Source organism: Thalia democratica, chromosome 8, assembly GCF_965202585.1.
Source record: "Thalia democratica chromosome 8, ktThaDemo2.hap1.1, whole genome shotgun sequence".
Taxonomy (NCBI): domain Eukaryota; kingdom Metazoa; phylum Chordata; class Thaliacea; order Salpida; family Salpidae; genus Thalia; species Thalia democratica.
Window position 1 is genome coordinate 2,157,105 of NC_139172.1, and position 20,135 is coordinate 2,177,239.

Consider the following 20,135-nt stretch of genomic DNA (forward strand, 5'->3'; position numbering starts at 1 on the left):
TTCTACATCAACCAAAAATTTAGTTTTTGGATATTAATAGATATTAATGTTATAATAGGTAAAGCAGTTATAAAAAAAAGACAAATGTTTATAAATATTTGAGAATATGTATAGACAGATATTTAAAATGGTTAGAACACTTAGAAACTATAAAAGCAAATATATAAAAAACATTTGGTGTACAATGTAAAATAAGATGTTTTTTTTTATGGAAAATAATTATATTTCCTTTTTTTAATTCTTCGTTTATGAGCTATATCATATACGGTTTGTTGTGGTCGGGAGAAAATTAAGAATTATAGTTGAGTTCAATGTTTTCATAAAAAGAGCATTAAATTACATATATTATAAGAAACATGATGATAACGTTAGAAAAATAAATGCTGAAATGTTTAAAGTCTGAATCTATATGAATTAGATATTATTATATTTAAATTTAACAATAATTTGTTACCAGCTAACTTTAAGGATTACTTTAAAAGTGTAAAACATATCCATAGTTATAACAGGATGTCTTCAGAAACAATTTATATTTTTCCTAGATTCAAAAACAAGAATGGTCATAAATCGTTAGCTTACCAAGGTAGTTAATTATGATCTTAGGTACAGCTATGTTTAAAAATTTAAGTCATATCATAAAGTTCAAGGATGAACTTATAAATTATTATTTAAACAGTGATTATCAATATCCTAAGTTAACATTTCTACTTTTTATTTACTTTTATTTATTAGCATAACAAAATTTATAAAGCACAATAAAAAATAATCGTTAAATTTTTTTAGATATTTAAAAATAAGCTAGCTTATTTGTTTATCTCTTTTAAATTTATTTAACACTAACTAAAAAATAATACTTATTTCAACCTGGCCTTAAAACTATTGATAAAACTAGAGTCTTTGTTATTAAAAATTGTTTAAACTTTATTTTGCTATATTCAGGGTTGCCACACACTTAAGGTACTCAAATAAACTAAGAGAATTTTTAAATTTTGAATGAATCAAGAAATTCTTATGACTTTAATTTTTTTTCCTAAAAACACAGGGTGACTCAGGGCAGCTTTTTTTTTTAAATTCAGGGTATTTTATAGATTTTAAAACAATATTAGGCTGTTTTTTTACATATTTTTTTTGAGATATATTTGATTTAGTTTTCATATTTTGTTATTTTATAACTAAATTTTTTTAAGAAGTAGTTTTTTATTAATTATGAAATTTTTTTAGATTTTTTTGAAGATTGTAAAAGTTTCAGGGCATTTTTTTTACTCAAAGAGTAGCAACTCTTTATACTATTAGTTATATAATTGTTTTTTAAATATTAAGACTGTTTGTTTGTTTACCCTATATAGTTAAAAATAATTTCTGAAAATTTTTTTAGCCACTTTTTATAGTTTTTATAACTATGATATTGCAAAAACATAAAAGTCTATTTATTTAGAGATTGTGATGTCAACTTGATATTTGGATATGAGTGTTTTTATCAGTCCATTTACACCTTATTTGTAATTAAATTACTTATAAGTTTATTTGTACATTCCATATTAAACTAAATTATCTTAGTCTCAAAATTTACCTAACATGGACCCTAACTATTTACCCACATCTAGTCTAAATGTAGCAAAACTACCCCCTGGAAAACCTTCCCCACAATTTAACATGGACACTAATGTGTCCACCACCCCGGGACATTCCCCGCGACAATCACAAATTGACTATCAATATACTTATATTAAACAATCAGTCATTAATTTGTTTCATACTAACTTTATATTATAGCAACATATCTAATTCAATATTTATTGTATGCTGCTTTAGTAAACAGGCTGTTATTTACTTACATAAACAATAAAATGTATTTTTTTTTGTGACTAAGTCCTAATTTTTCTCCTTATTAAGTGAAAGTTGTTTAAATATTCTTTATAATGAGAAATATGCGGTTCTTTTTGTAAAATAAACTTAAACACATACATTTTCTTAAGTTTATTAAGTATAAGTCATACAGTTTTATAGACTGACTAATTTAGCATATATAGTTAATGTACAGTTTTTAAGTCAGTGCTGGAGCAAAATTTAACATTTTTGATTTTTTCCGAATAAATAACGTAAGAAATACATTCAATTTATCATTATTTCTTTCTAACAGTATTATTTAGTTAAGAAAATTTTAACTTGTTGAGTGTTTTCTTACTTTTCATTTATGTTCATTTATTTGATGTTTAACGACCAATTTTAAGTTTTATAATTTATTATTTTATTGAGATATCTTAAAGGGTCAAAAAAAACTATTTATAAACATCTATATATACTAAACTATGAACAATTTTATATTCAACATAATAAAGTAAAAACATTAAATTATGTTGTTATAAAAACTAAAAAAATTATACTTACGACCATTTTTGTTCAATTTAGTTTAGGTAATATATAACAAAAGTGTTTGCTTTTGAATTATAATTTGTAGATAAAATAATTTTGTTTCGTTTTCTATCTTTATTAAAACAACAATTTGCACACTACTTTTCTTTATTCAAAAAAATATGTTGCGATCAAAACTAATTAGCACAAATCAATGTTTTAAAAATGACTAACTTTTGTTAAATAAAATTACTTTAGAGACCCTGCAATAAAGACCTGAAAAAAATACCAAAATTGTAAAACGCCAAAATAGACAGTATATTTAAAATGTAAGCTTCTATAAAATATTTAATCATTTAGCAATAAAGTTTATTAGATAAACAAAAATGAAAGCACAATAAAAAAAATTCAGTAAGTTTGTTAGATTTCTTAAAATAAGCAAGCTTTTTTTTTGATATCTTTTAAATCTAATTAACATTAATTTTAAAATAATACTTTTTTAATAAAAACAAACTGACCTTAAAATTATAGATAAAATTAAGTTATTTGTTCTTAAAAATCTTTTAAACCTTTTTAGGCTATCTTCAGGGTTGCCACACACTTAAGGTACTCAAATAAACTAAGAGAATTTTTGAATGAATCATGGAAATTCTTATGATTTGAATTTTTTTCCTAAAAACTCAAGGTTACCCAGGGCAGCTTTTTTTTTTTAATTTCATGGTAGTTTATAGATTTTTTTCAAAATCTTAGGCTGTTTTGTTACAGATTTTAAATGGAATTTATTTAAGTTAATTTTTATATTATGTTATTTTATAACAAAATTTTTTTAAGAAGTAGTTTTTTAATAATTATGAATTTTTTTTAGATATTTTTGAAAATTTTAAAAGTTTCAGGGCATTTTTTTTTTACTCAAAGAGTAGCAACCCTTTATACTATCAATTATATAATTGTTTTTTGAATATTAAGATTGTTTGTTTGTTCACCCTATATAATTAATAATAAATTCTGACAAACTTCATAGCTACTTTTTATAGTTTTTATATCTTGGGAAATGCAGAAACAATAAAGTCTATTAGTTTAGAAATTCTAAGCATAAACCAGCCAGTTATCAAAAATAACTTACTGATAGAAGGCTGAAAATCTTATATTAAAACAGATTATACCAACCCATAATGTTTTATTTGAGCAAGAGTTTATTTTAAAATGACAATTTCTTGTGTTTACTTTAAAATGTTCATAGAATATTTTAAACATACTTTTGAACTTTAACAGTGTAGGTTTGTTTTGTTTTAGCTTTGTTAATATGCAGTGCCACAAATTTTAAAGATTTATAATTATTAAAAGTAGTTTTTTTTAATTTGATACAGATTTATATACTTATGCTAATTAAGTATACCAGTTTTATTTAAAAGGTTCATAAAAATTCTTATTATAAGTTTATTACTTTAAATGAATTATATTAGTGTTGGTTAACATAATTAAATTTATGACTATTGAACTTCATATCTTAAAAGACCAAAGAGTATAATTAAACACAATTTTCTAAAAACAAATTTTGTATTTATTTAGTAGAGGCAGTTTTTTATTATTTTTGTACAATAACATTTTACTGATTTTAAATTTTCTGATACACTTACATCCTAGAAAACACAAATGCTATTTTCAATAAAGTTTATAAAATTGATATTCTTATCTTTTTGTCTAAAACATGCAATATTTTTGACATATATTTTTATTTACAACAAAAAAAAACAAATTTTCCATGATAAAAACTCAAGAACTAAAGTTTAAAATTACTAATGTGTTAAACTTGTTAATAAAAAATGTTTGGTTTTTTTAAGCTTATATTAGAACACATGTAAACAAACAATAAAAAGATGAAGTGAAAAAAGTTTATTTTATACAAATAAAAAATAGTTTTTTTTTCAGTTACTTTATTACATTAACAATACAATTCCTAAAAAAATAAAAACAAGTTTATAGTACTTTTTCTAGAAGTTTCATATATTAATAATTTTTATTATAACAATGGATAAACTCTCAAACAGCAACAAATTAAATGAAAGTTAGTTTAATTTCTGGGTAACTAAATAGTTATAATTAAAACAATGTTTCAATGTTTTACCGAATTAAACATCTATCAAAATTAAACGTCATTATATGTATATACTAGTTATGCTTAAAAAAAAGGTTTGTTTGTACTTTAATTACAAATTTATTAAGAATTTACCCAAGCTGAATCCTTGATGTCAGGTTTCAAAGAAAATATTGAAAAGCAAAACTTAGAGATTCAACATTTACAAGAAAAGAATTGCAGATTAAAGAAAGAAAAAGAAAATCTTGCTGATGAAAATTGTAAATTATCGGAGACAAATGAGAAGTTAAAAAAAGAATTTAATGCAAAAAGCGATGAGTTAGTTGTGTATAACTTTTATTACATATTAACTGTACTTAAAATGTATACTTGTTCTCAACTTTTTAAGAACTAATTTTAATGAGTAGTTGTAAGTGGCTTTATTGCTTATTAAATCTAAAAAACCTGTAAGTTTAATTTAATTATACAAAATAAACTTTTTTAAAGATTGCAAAGTCTCCAATCTTCATTTGTTGATAGAAGGTATGAAAATGACTCAATTTCAAAAGAAATTCGGAAAAGTGAAGGTATTTTTAATACTAAGTAATTGTAACACAAATTTTTTTAAGATTATTAGTTTATTAGATTTTTGAAAGTTGTTTTGAAATACTAAAAAGAATATGTTCACACGATAATAGGGCCAATACGAGTAATCTATGATGTTGAAAAAAATAAACAGTTGAGTGTAATAAAAGTAGAACCAGACGAATTATGTGACTCAAGTTTTACTAAAACTAAAAAAACTGAAACTACTTGTTGTACTTCTAAATTCTTACAAAAAAGTAACAAATATTGTGATATAATAACTGGTAAGTTTTTTATTAGATGAAATATTTTAATTTTACTAAAAATATATTAAAATTTTTTAACAGGTAGTGAAGTTCCACATTTAATAAACAAAAACAATGCTCACATTGAAACAACTGAAATGGAAAGTAAACCTGATGTTTTGTCTTCTGATGGTGAAAGTTCAAATTATTGTGATACACAATCAAAAGACAGTATAGGTGACAGTTTGTTATTTTGAAATAATTAAAGTTTTGTAATATGATGCATTAAGTCGGAACTTTTTGTTTATATTTTTTTTCGAAGTATTAGACTTGAGCCAAAAAGGGTTTAAAGTTGTTTAAAGTGAAGTCAATTTTAATTTTGTTTTTTGAAGTCTTACTTAATACTACAGGTGACAGTATTGGTGACTATCAAGTTAAGACATCAATGTCTCAGGAAATTCTTCATGAACTTGATACTGAGATTCAAGGTAAGTTTATTTAATTTTATATATTGTATAAATATGTTGAAAAGCAATAAATAATCATGTTTATAAGAGTATTAGGTGTAAGCAATTATTTGTGGATATGTGGGAAAAAATAAGCATATAGTAGTAAAATAAGAAGTAAATATTTAGTATTCTCAAAAATCATACTATCCGATTCGTTTTAAAATAATTATAATTATATGTGACCTTTTTCATTATTTATCTAAAGTAAGTCTCAAGTCTATTGTAAAATATACCTAAGACCTTAACTTGATGTTCATTTCAAAATCGGAATATTTAGTGAAAGTTTTTTCTATTTATTTTACTATATATATATATTTATTTGTTCTTTATTCTTATATATTTAATCGAATATGATCAATTTGTAAGATTTTTTTTTCAAAATGTTATTAAATGAACTTTACATATAAATAAACTATACTTTAAATTCTAAGTAGTTTATTTCAAAAAATAACGTTTTCAATAGTTAATATTTTTTTAGAAAGAATTCTGTATTAAATTAATTGTAACTACCTGCTTAGTATTTTAAATGTATATTAAGCATAAAGATCAATATAAGTTTTTAAATAGTTTATAGAAATAAATAAGTATTCTAACCAAGTTAAAAATTTAAGTGTTAGTTTTCCAGTTTTTAGAGCCAAAATTACTAAGAATGATAACAAGTTTGAATGTCCGATATGCAAAAAGAAGTTTTCTAGTAATAATATTCTTAAAAAACACAAAAACATACATGATAAGGTGCATCAATGTAAAATTTGCCTGAAATGTTTTAGTTGTAAAGCAGAACTTGTTATACACATCAGAACTCATACAGGTGAAAAACCTTATCAATGTAATACCTGTGGTAAAAGATTTTCTGTAAAGCAAAACTTAAAAAATCATGAAGCAACTCACAGTGATGAGAGAAAGTTTAAATGCAGAATATGCCCAGATGACAGAAGATTTAAAACTAAAGCTCAGTTGACCAACCATTTGCGTTATCATTATGAGCCTAAACATTCTTGTCCAAAATGTAGTAAAAAGTTTTATACCTCAACAGATTTGAAAAAACACGAAAAAAGAAAAATGTGTTAATTAAAAATTTGTTAAACAATACTTCAGTACTGATAATTGCATAGTATGACATAAAATAATAACTTTGCAATTAAGTCTTTTAGTTAAACGTAAAGTTTGTTTTTTGTTAGTTTACAAGCATTTGTAGAAGTTAAGTGCATTTTTAAAAACCGTTTTAATATTCTTTTTAGTTTTATAGTATAATAACATTTAGTTTTTTAAATGTTCTTGTTTAAAAAGTTTGTACTTTATTTAGCTGGAAAATTTAACTTGATTTGTTTCAAAGTTCTCTACTATATTACCTTTGATAGAAAATATATAGTAAGACTCAGTTCTTAACTTTATATGTAATAAGATCAACTGATTAATTTTCTTTAAACCTTTTATTTGCTTTTCTCTGCTTGTTCGTTGATTATATCAACAATACAAAAGTTCCAGGCAAATGTGTTACAGTTTACGCTTCAATACTAATTGTCCCATTCTCCAGTTTTGACAAAGTTTGTATATTTATTAGCTATGCATGGTATATTTAATAAACAATAACTACAAGATGTGTTTGTATAAGACTTATTAATGCAACCAGTTTATAAATGTATATTTTTTTTTAACCATGGGAATTATTAAAATTTTTTATTTTGTAATTAAATCTTTGTAAAATATTTAAATAAAATATTAATGTATTTTCTTATAGTTTTTCTATGCATTTTTAATGTCAGTTATTGGGAAGATATTAAAAGTGAAAGTTTTAAGATAACTACAGAGCGTTCAAATAAATCAAAGTCCTATTATACTCAAAAATGTTTGTACATTGCGAGAAAATAATAGCTAGAAGGGCTGAACCATGAAAAGTGTCTAAGATAATAAACATCAAAAACTAAAAAGTTTAGTATAAAAAATAAGTGCTATAAACTTATCAGCGTAGGTTAATTAAAATGAACAAAATGGAACAACTTCCGGGATACTACAAGTAAGTTGACAGTCAAGTTGAATTCATATCAATAAATTAATTAATATAATAAAAAATTAATATAATGTACTGTAGAAAACTCAAGTTACAGCGCTTAAAAGTTTTTATGAGAAGAAAAAGGTTTGTTTAGTAGTATCTTGTAAGCATTTAGTGTAAAAGTATGAATTCGCAGTTATACTTTTCAGTATAAAACTAAGCATATGAAACTAAATGAAAAAATATTATATTTTAACAAAAATAATTACTTCCTTAGATCCAATTAAACTGAACAGTAAAAACTGACATACTAGGATTACAATTAAAGCGCTAAAAAAATTGTTATTGTAACTATGTATAAGTTTAAAAGTAAAATAAAACTTTATTTTTTTAATTTATATGAAAATTCTCATAGCTTCACTCAGAACAGTCTTAATCTAAAGAACTTTATTTTATTCCATTAATATAAATAAAATATTGTTTTTATGCATTAGTTAATTAATGATTTTTTATATCAAAACTGTTAAACAAAAAGTTAAATTATCTTTTTAAGGTTTTATGTTTTATTCCATTTAAAAAAAAGCATTTATTTATTATTTAAGATTATTGATTTTCTATATCAATACTGCTACACAAAAAGCAAAATTGTCTTTTTAAGTTAAAAAGATACTTTTTGTTAAAATGTTTAAAATTCAAAGTTTAAAACGAAGCTTGTTGGAGTACTAATTTTATTAAAATAAACGATATTTAAATTAAAGCCGGTACGTTAACAAAAATTATAAAAATATTTTATATGATAGTTTAATTTTCATTCTGTTGACGACATCATTAATTTATCACAGGTATGTACTTTTTATTAATATTTATAAACGGTTTTAATTTAACATTGTATAAGCATTGTGTCTTAAACAAATGATTTTTTATATTAAAACTATTGTACAAAAAGTTAAATTATCCTTTTTAGTTTTAAAGATACTTTTTGATAAAGTTTTTAAAATTAAAAGGTTTTTTCAAAGCTTGTTTGAGTATTCTTTTAAATTAACTAAACTAGATTTAATTTAAAGCCGGTATGTTAACAAAAAATATAAAAATATTTTATATGAACTTTAATTTTTATTTTGTTGACGACATCAATAGTTTATTACAGGGATGCATTTTTTAATAATATTTATAAATATATTTAACTTCACATTGTTTAGCCTTTTTTCTTAAATATTTTTAGAAGTTTAGAACGTCTAAAAAGCAAAATTAAAAGCAAAATTACCAAAATGTAGATTTCAAAAAATTCTAAAATTTTAATATACTTTAATTTCACGATGTTTATATTATATCGATGATGACGGAAACGTATATAGTACAACATTAAGATTATTTATAAAAGTAACTTTTGTTCTATCAACAGTTTGTTCAACGTAAACCATCTAGTTTCCAAATCAACTTTCCAACTAAAAAAGCAAAAAAAAGTTTCGAGCATTTTGGTTGCAGTAAATATTACTTTTTCTATTTAAATATATTTCTAATACTTAAACACTTCGGCTGGTTTTCAAAACTTTATCGTAATAACAAATAAAAAAAGTGATCAGATTGCAAATAAATATACAATAAAAACAAACAAACAAACAAACTATGAAAAAAAGCTGCGAAAACTAATGTAGAAGTGTAACCTTTACTTACTTATTAGTTTTTTACTTACTTGACTATTAAAACTAAATCAATTAGGATTTTAGCGCTTTGTGTCACATTATAAAAACAAACGAACGTTCTCTTACCATTAACTTAAACACTAAAAGATCTTGTAAGAGTTAATATATAACTAAGAATCGTTCAAACAACTTACTGTAAAAACATGTTAAATATTTATCGACCAATACCATCTAAAATGTTTTAAAAAGCATAGATGTTTGAAAAAGAAAATTATTTATTAATTCTTAATTCATAATGCATGAAATTCCTTTCATAATCAAAACAATAAATATTGAACTTTACCACACAAACTAGTAAAAGTTCAATATTTATTGTCGATTGCGCGAAACATCTCAATTTTCTAGATGATGGCCGAAATAAATATTGTTAAAATATTCAAAACAAGATATTTTGTCGATGTAGATTTTTTAACTTATAAAAACATACTTACACAATTAAAATACTTAAACTGGTTTAAAAAAATTGTTACATTGATGCAGCGGGTTTTAAGAATAAAAGCCCCGTCTGCAGAAAAATCATAAGCAAAGAGTACAAACAATCTGCCCCAGAAAGTCAACGAGACATAACTGAGTCTTTGAATGTTGACACACCAACATTCACAGATCATAAGAACCACTTGTTTTAATTCTTAATTTTAACTAATACAAAGTTTTAATACCACTGATTTTAAGTATTTGTGACAACATTGATCCCAAAAAGTAAATTTTCTGGTATTTATTCGGCTTTTAGTTCCGAGCAAAGATAAATATGTAAGATAATTTAGAGCTAAAGCGTTGGTGTTCATATGCAGTTAAACAAATTACTTTTTGAAAAACATACTTCAAAACTTGAATTTAAATATTCATTTAATAAAACATTTTAATAGATACTGACTTAATAATGTTTGTACTACAAACTTTTATTTTAGACTATTTTAAACCACAAATATTACTATAAATTAAATATAGATGTCTAATTTTTCATCAATAACAATTGAATACAAGTTTGTTTTGCAAAAGGATTGACTCGATAACTTAATGCTACTGCAGTACATTTTCCTTGCATAAAAATATGTTGAATAATGAGTTTGTCTAAAACTTCTTACTGGTACTAAAAATTGACGACATAAAATTAAGATATAGAGAACATTTACTTCTATTAACTTAAAAAGTGTCTTAAAAGTTATTGATATATTTAAACGAGAAAATATGCTTTATTAAATTATGTTAACAATTTCGTTAAGTATAAATTGTTCTTGTTATAAACTGAAATGTAAGTAGCATTAAAATTTTTATAACAAAATAAAAATCTAATAAATAAGTTATAATTATTAAAAACAAATGTAATATAAATAATAAAACTGGTTTAGTCAGTGTAAATTAAGCTTTAAGATTTTGACTGTAGAATTTTAAAACTTTAAAACAAAATTAAGTGTGACAAGCACATCTGCATAAATATCTGAAAAATAAAAAGGAAATTTGAGTCAGGACTCGATCCTGGAATCTACTGATCAGGGTTCAGATGTTGATTCAGGCTGAAAGAGTTCAAATTGATGTGTTAATATAACAAATGAAGTCAAAACCTAAAAAACTAATAATCAATATTTTATTTTTTTAAAGGGATTTTTTTTACTTAACAACTAAAAACATAAAACAAAACGAAATATTCTACATTTACTGAAAAGTTTATAAAACTTCTTTAACAAAAACCAGAATAAAATTTTGTGTTTTTTTATTGTGCTAGCTTGTTGTAAGATAATTAGACTATAGCTCATTTTAGTGTTTATGTTTATACTTGTTTTCTTTTCAGATTTTACATTATTAATAAATTATTAAACTAAATTAACGAGGAGTTATTCTTCATGTAAAATCTTATCAACAATCTGAGAAAGGTAAAATGGTCATAGTAAAGTGCCCAATTCGTGGATGCGAGTTCCAGACGCCAGATCTATCCGGTGATGTTGTGAGTAGCCTTCTCAACCTCCACAAAGTGGAGCATCAGCAAAATTCTGAGTTATATAATAATGGAGTAATGCCAAATGCACCTCAATTGATTCGACCAAGGGTTGACCGGGGGATCAGCCAAGAGACATGGCTTGCTTTCATTCGGAGGTGGGAGGCATTCAAGATTGGTTCGAATATAAGCAACCAAAACGCAAGCATACAGCTTTTTCAGTGTGCGCAGGACAAGCTTGGCGATCTTATGTTAGCAAGTGATCCTCGACTGATGGCCAAATCAGAAAGTTACGTTGCTAAACTGATGGAGTCGATTGCAGTCATAAAAGTTGCTATTGGTGTAAAGAGAGCAGAACTTATGAACCTACATCAGGACCATGATGAACCGTTTAGAACGTTTGCCACACGTGTACGAAGCAAAGCAGAAACCTGCAATTTCACTACAGTCAGTGAGTGTGACTGTGGGAAAAGCAATGTGACGAGCTACACAGAAGAAGCAATAAAAGACGTGATGCTCGCTGGCGTTGGGGATGATGACATAAGAAGAGAAGTTCTCAGTACTGAAGATATCTTATCCAGGTCATTATTTGATATAATTTCCTTTATTGAAAGTAAAGAAATGGGACGCCATGCAACTGAGAATTCGTGGACCATATCTGCAGTCTCTTCTTTTCAACGTCAGAAGAAGGGACGTGTCAATATAGGAGATAAGTCCCAACATGTTCCGTGCCAGAACTGTAAAAGACTTTTCTATCCTTTCAACAAAAAAGGTAACCAAAATAAAAAGCCTTTCAGATATTGTCTATCTTGTTGGCGTAGTCGATCAAAAAGGGTTAATGCTGTTCAAATCCAAGCTGATCGTTCTGATTTTATGCAACAAGATACTCAAATAATGTCATTACACGCAAGTAAAAGAATTATGCTGAATAACACCATATTCAGCAAGAAGTCCTTGCGTAAAGCCAAGGCAACGACTGATCATCCTCGTGCATCAGTCAAGATTGCTAGACATGGCACAAAAAAGTTTGCATGGGTAAGTGCTTTAGCTGATACTGGAGCACAGTCGAAACTTTCAGGAGGCTGGTTTTTGTAAGAAGGATTTAATGCCTGTATCCATCACAATTCGGGCTGCCAATAAAATTCCTATTAACATTCTAGGGGCTTTTAAAGCGACTTTCAGCGGAATGTCTCCAAGGAAGGAGGTTATCAGATGTGATGGAATTGTTTATGTAAGCGATTCAGTGACCGGATTTTTTCTCTCCTATGAAACCATGGTTGAACTCCTGATTATTAATAAGGATTTTCCCACCATTGGATCTCAACTGCCTCATCAGCATTCTGAAGTTGCTTTAATTTCTAATGAAAATAATCTGAATAGACTGGACTCGCATAAAGATGTGACCTGTGATTGCCCGCCAAGGAGTAGAGTGCCAGACCGACCAAACAAACTTCCGTTTGAGGCATCAAATACAAATGTGAGCAAAATGCGTAATTGGCTCTTACAAAGGTACGCAGCTTCAACGTTTAATGTATGTCCACATAAATTACTCCAACAAATGAGTGGGCCTCCACTTGAAATACATTTGGAGAATGATGCTAAACCACGTGCTTGTCATACACCAGCTCACGTGCCAATTCATTGGCAGAAACAGGTTGAAGCAGATCTCATCCGAGATGTGAGGTTGGGTGTCTTAGAACGTGTCCCATTTGGTGAACCTGTAAGCTGGTGTCACCGCATGGTGGTCACCAGGAAACAGGATGGGTCACCTAGGAGGACAGTAGATCTCTCACCATTTAACAAGTATTGCAAGAGGGAGACGTGCGCTACAGATACTCCGTTTAAACTAGCGCGCAGAATTCCAAAGGGAACGTTCAAGACTGTAACAGATGCATGGAACGGGTATCATGTAGTTCCACTGAGAGAAAGTGATAAACACCTCACTACATTTATCACTCTGTTTGGCAGGTTCCGATATACTAGAGCACCTCAAGGCTTTGTATCATCTGGTGATGGTTACAATCGACGGTTTGCAGCTATTTTATCTGATTTTGAAAGAAAGGAGAGGTGTGTTGATGACACCATATTTTTTGATTTAGAATTAGAGTGTTACTGGTGGCGAACAATAGATTTTCTGTCAAAAGTTGGCAATGCAGGCATCATTCTAAATCCAAAGAAGTTCCAGTTTTGTCAAAAGTCCGTTGATTTTGCTGGATTTAGAGTTTCTGATGAACGTATAGAACCTCTGCCCAAATATCTGGATTCCATTCGCAATTTTCCAACCCCAAAGTCTGCCACAGATATACGTAGCTGGTTTGGTCTGATAAATCAAATCGCAAATTATGCAAAACTTCGTATAGTCATGGCACCGTTTAGAGATTTTCTCAGTCCAAAATGTAAGTTTATGTGGACAGAAAAATTAAACCAATCATTTAATGAATCAAAAGAGATAATCATTGACGCAATAAAAAGCGGTGTTCAAATTTTTGATCTTGGGAAACTGACTTGTCTTAGACCAGACTGGTCAAAGCAAGGATTGGGCTACTTCCTTATGCAGAAACACTGCATATGCAATAGCCGGTTACCAGATTGCTGCACCACCGGCTGGAAAGTGACGCTTGCAGGTTCAAGGTTTCTGAATGGGGCAGAAAAGAATTATGCTGCCATAGAAGGGGAGTCGCTTGCTATTGCTTGGTCATTAGAACAGACAAAGTATTTCACTAAGGGCTGCAAAGATCTTGTGGTTGTTACGGATCATAAACCACTGGTAAAGATTTTTGGTGATCGTACCTTAAACGAAATTCACAACACGCGCATTTTTAGTCTCAAACAACGTACTTTGCCATGGCTTTTTCAAGTGCATTACATGCGAGGTAAAACTAATCTAGCGGCAGATGCTGCATCGCGTTATCCAAGCTCGATTAATGAAGTTAATTCACATGATAATGATTTGACTAACGAATCACTTCTAATTGCTTCATTGAGTAATGAAGTATGCCATTCAATGGCAATCACTTGGGAGGAAATTGTAGAAGAGACACTAAATGACAAAGTTCTTTCAAGAGTATCCAGGTGTATTGAGGAAGGTCGAAGCTTGAAACATGATGAATCTTTGTCAGCGTATTTTAGATACGATGATGCATTGTACTTAAGTGATGGGGCTATACTTTACAAGGACAGAGTAGTAATCTCCGTCAGTTTACGATATCGGGTCCTCAACAAGTTACGCACCAAGGAGTCACATCAATGCATAGTCGTGCCCAACAGATTGTCTTCTGGCCTGGTATTACACAAGACATTGAAGCAATTCGGGCCAATTGTCAAAGCTGCAACCGCAATTCACCTTCTCAACCATCATTGCCACAAGAAGCATCTGATCCTCCTACAAACCCTTTTGAAAAAATATTCGCAGATTTTTTCCAGTTTGCCGGAAACAATTTTTTGGTAGTCGGTGACAGGTTGTCGGGTTGGTCGGAAATATTTTCCACACCCAGCGGAACCTCTCAGGCAGGTTCGCGTGGGTTGATTAAGTGCCTCCGAGTTTTGTTTTCCAGGTTTGGAGTACCCGAGGAAATATCGAGTGATGGTGGACCGGAATTTACGTCCAGTGCAACAAAGGAATTCCTTAAAACCTGGGATGTCACGCATCGAATATCGTCAATTTACTATCCAAGATCAAACGGCAGAGCGGAAGTAGCCGTCAAACAGGTAAAAAGGTTGCTAAGATCAAATGTTGACGCTTCAGGAAGTCTGGACAATGACAAGTTTTTAAGTGCGTTGCTCCATCTGAGAAATACTCCTGATAGCGATTGTCAAGTGTCTCCAGCCGAGATCATATATGGACGTCAGCTGCGAGATAGTTTCTCATTCTTGAACAAACTTGACAAGTTCTCCAATCCTAATGTGCGACCCATGTGGAGAAAAGCATGGAAGCTTAAAGAAGAGGCGCTCCGTACAAGATTTGTTAAGAATTCTGAAGTACTTAACCAAAGAGCCAGGGATTTGCGGCCTCTCTATGTTGGCAGTAGGTGTTTACTACAGAACCAGAGTGGCTCTCATCCACGTAAATGGGACAGAAGCGGAGTGATAATGGAGGTGCTTCCACATGATCAGTATGTAGTCAGAGTTGATGGTTCACGGATACTTACTCGGAGGAACAGAAAATTTTTAAGGATGTACAACCCAGCCTCAACAAGCATTGAAGCAAAAACTTCCCATGGTTGGAGCAGTAATCTACCAAGCTCACATGAGTGCAATGTTGGTCCTCAACGTCCTGATTCTTCTGTAAAGATTACAGAGGATTTCAACAGTGTCAATAGTGGTAAGACAAGTGAGGTTGAAGCGGATAATGAAGAGGTTGAGGAAGAGTACATTCCCGCTCCTATAGTTCAAAAAAAAATAAGGTGCCGCTTGCTTTGCGTAGGTTGAAAGACTTCAATGCGCCAGGGAGGCTTGAAAGTGGAGTACTCCAAAGTAGAAATCACCGTAAGTGAAGTCTGTTTGTTCCTGTTTATACAAAAGTTTGTGCTGAGTGTTCAATTGATGCTGATAGCGATGATTGCTGAGCCAGGAAGGATTCAGCGTGGAATAGCATGAATTTGTATTGTTTTGGATTTATTTAGTGCGTTTTATTGCAGTTTGATTTTCTTCAAATAAATCCCTTGTTTAAAGATTTTTTTATTTAAGTCAATTGAGTTTTTTTTCTATTGCATAAAATTTAGTTTCGTCTTAGTAAAATATTTTAGTTACTTGCTTAAATCCCCTCTTGACGAGCTATGTCATTGCCTTAAACTTGTTAATATCTTTAATGAGCTGGAGGGGATGTAGGATAATTAGACTATAGCTCATTTTAGTGTTTATGTTTATACTTGTTTTCTTTTCAGATTTTACATTGTTAATAAATTATTCAACTAAATTAACGAGGAGTTATTCTTCACTTGTGCGTGTAAACAAGCAAATAGTGACGTCACTACATTTACGCTCAATTATTTCTCCTTATAATATCTCCATTTGAAAGTGTCATGTCTTTTTCGTATCTTTTATACGTTTATTAGTAAAAAATTAACTTATAAAATCCTTATCAAAGTATAACTTTATGTACATATTTTTTTAACTCTAGTGTTCCTTGAGCTTGTATTTCATTTCCAGATTTGGTTCAAACTACATTAATTTATATCTTTAATATAGCACTTTAAGATTATTTATTAAATATTTTTCCTTAAAGTTATTAGTTTTTTTTTAGTATACTTTTTATAAGCTTATTTTGCTAATATTGAATAATAAAATTAAAACTAAAAATTTATTTGAAGTAACTGTAATTTTTTTTTACAGAAAATAAACAACATGAAATAAGAGAAACAGAGATAATACAAAAAAAAATATTAAATACATTTGACCAGGTTAGCATAAAATCTTTTAAACTTTTATCTACGACTACACATATATTCTTTTTACTTAAACCTATTACAGCTCAAAAACCACTTGTTTGTATTAAGCTTGTAGTTCGTTAAAAATCAAAGTCTTTAATAATTGTTTTTCTAAACTTAAACACGATTTTAAAGATTACCAGTAAATAATCTTATAAAACAAAATTACTGCTTTTTCTGTATGTATACTTATGTCCAGACAAATTTGAACAAAGTGTTATGTTGTTTAAACTTGTTTAAGTGCTTTTCTTTTTTGAAGTACTTTTATTTATCTTGTATTTTAAGTTTAAACTTTTTTTAATCTTTTCTAAGTAAGTATACTATTATAAATGTTATAGTTAACAAAAAAACACAACGTTTTTCTGAAAATCAATTTTTTTTTAAATATTTTGATTTTTAGAGGTCAATATAGCTATTTTATTTTTTTATAGTATACTCATCTTGAATATTTAAGTCATGCTTATGTTTTTTTACATTATAAACACAACTCGTTTTTGTTGCTGTAAGAAAATAAGTGAAAACAAATAGTTAAATTTTGTTTCTTTTACAGTTTTGTGCAATGTTACATAAAAAAGTTCATCAAATAAAAGTATTTGATTTTATTATACTTATAAAAAATTCTTATAAAAACAGCGTTCGTTAGACTTTGTGATAACTAATTTTAAGTAGTTTTTACCTGTTTTATTTTAATTACATTTTTATAAATACTTTTATAATTTTGGCTCATTAATAACTAATGTATTGTTTTTAATTTAATATATATAAATTTGGTGCTGAAATTTTAAACAGTGTTAGACTAAATATCCCTTAATTGTTTAGTGTTTATTTTTTTTTTCGGTATATCGAACAATTTTAAGTTTTCTCTTTTGGCATTTTATTAAATTCTTTTAGTAAGGTAAAAGAAATATTTTTTAAAAGAATTTTATAAACACTAAAGCTAAACCATTAAGACCAGACATAAAACTTATATGTTGAATAAAACAATAGAAAAGTAAATTCTAATTGTTACAAAAAGTTTAAAAAAATGTTTACATCCATTTTGTACTATTTAATTGGTGTTATATAAAAAACAAAAAAATTCAATATGCATTTAAACAATTTAAATTTTAAATGAAAAAGTTTTTGCTTCGTTTTTCATCTTTATGAAGACAATGATATGCACAGTTTATTTTTTTATTTAACTAATATATATTTCATCGAATAAAACCGATTAGCACAATTCTATGGAGTCGTTAAAAGTTCATAAAATGACTTACATTTAATTTCTATATAAAATAACTTTTGACCCTGTAATAAAGACTTGAAAGAAAGACCAAAATTTTTAGACGCCAAAATAAACATCTAGCTTGATCTAGATGTTAAAATTCAAAAAAAAAATTTAAAACTAAAAAAATTAAATGCTTTTCTATGTATCAAACCGCAAGCTTTCAATTTAAAATTTTATGCTAATAATATAATAATTACAAATAGGATGATGTCTTGAAAGGCAGACTTTGAAGATATAATTTTAATGATTAATTTAACAAATATTACGACCAAAATAAAACGTAAACTTTTTTTTATTGAAATTATTTAAATTAACTATATATAAAGTTGTTTATGTAAAAAAATGTAAAGTAAAGTGTAAAAAGTGTAAGATTTAGTATATTACAAATATTTTAACAGTTTTACAAATACTTTAAATAATCTAAACAAAATATTTGAAAACATTTTAAAAATATGAGTTTTGTGTTAACTCATTCGTTAATTTATAAGTAAGTTAGCTTAAATTGTATCTTATATGCTCAAGTGGACTAGGCTATTTATTTCAAAGCTATACAGTTTTAGCTACAGTAAATTTGCTAAGGTAAATAAATAATATTAAAAGGCGTTTTTTATAGTAAATTTTAAACTGTAAATTAAGTTTTAAGGTTTTTGTTATATTTACTACAAACTTAATTTAATTAGCTTTACAATTTTAAACAAAGTAATTTTTTTTTTAGAAATTATTGAGTGAAATCAATTTTATAACGTAAATACCGATATTAATGTTTAAAATTTAGTGCTAAAACCAAAAATCTGATTTGTTAATGAAAATTTCTTTGTTTAAGTCATAAAGTTTGCTCATAGTTTAAATCTTAATTTTTTTTTTTTTTTTGTTTTTAAGCAAAAAATTGTTTTTTTTAATTGTCTTAATTCTATTTTTCATGATTGTTACATATCTTTTTATATTTTTTTACATAAGCATTGACGAGGTCTTTGACCGAAACTTAGTTTGTAGATTAAAGTTTTCAAAGATTAAATTCATAAAATTTGCTTTAAACAATTATCGTTGATTTAAAATTAGTTTGACAATTGCAATTTTACTTTTAACTCAAAAATAGTTGTTACTAATACTTAATTACTGATTAAAAGATTTATTTTTAAATTATATTTAGTTATTTGTTTTAATTATATAAATAATAAGTTTAACTTATTCTAGAAAAATAATAAAGATTTTACTACATTTTTCTAATTATTTTCATATCATAGTATGAATTTAATATAAGTGAAATGAAGTATACAAACCAAGGGTTAGAATCCGTCCTAGAAAATTGAAACCACATGCTATCAATTCCTACGTAACTTAATCTTTTGTATATTGTTTATTTAATATTCTACTTCTTTTTTACCCTAAACTCTTATCTTAAGTCGATTAGCGGTTTTAAGACTTAATTTCACGGAACGATGTTATAAATGTTACAATAATTAATAACTGAAGATTTTGATTGTGATATTATAATTATAATTTACTATTTAAACATTTTTAATTTAACTAGTTTGCCCCTGATATTAGAATTTTGTATACTAACTATAGTAGGGGATTTTCTTTTAAACTAAAAAGGACTCAATTTCTAATGTGATCAGTTTGTATAAAACATTAAATCAGTTAGCAATAGAGTTTATTAGTTTTACAACAATAAAAGTCTACTAAAAAAGTATCTAGTAAATAATTTTAGATATTTAAAAATAAATCGAGAACTTTTGTTGATCTCTTTTAGATTTAATTAAAACTAATTTGAGAAAATAATGAGCTAAACAATTCAAAGAAAAGTTGAATTAAAAGTATTTTATAAGAATTAAAAATAAGAAGCACTTATTTATTGAAATTCATAACTTAACAAAAATTCTTAATTTTACCTTATACAAAAATCTCATAAAACACATTATATTAAGATGAAAATATTCTAGTAAATTTCAGTTCTTTATTCCACAACATTACCACATTGAAATTATAATGCTTAATAAAATTAATGATCAAGTCTATTAATATTTTTCGAAAAGTTTGTTATTAAT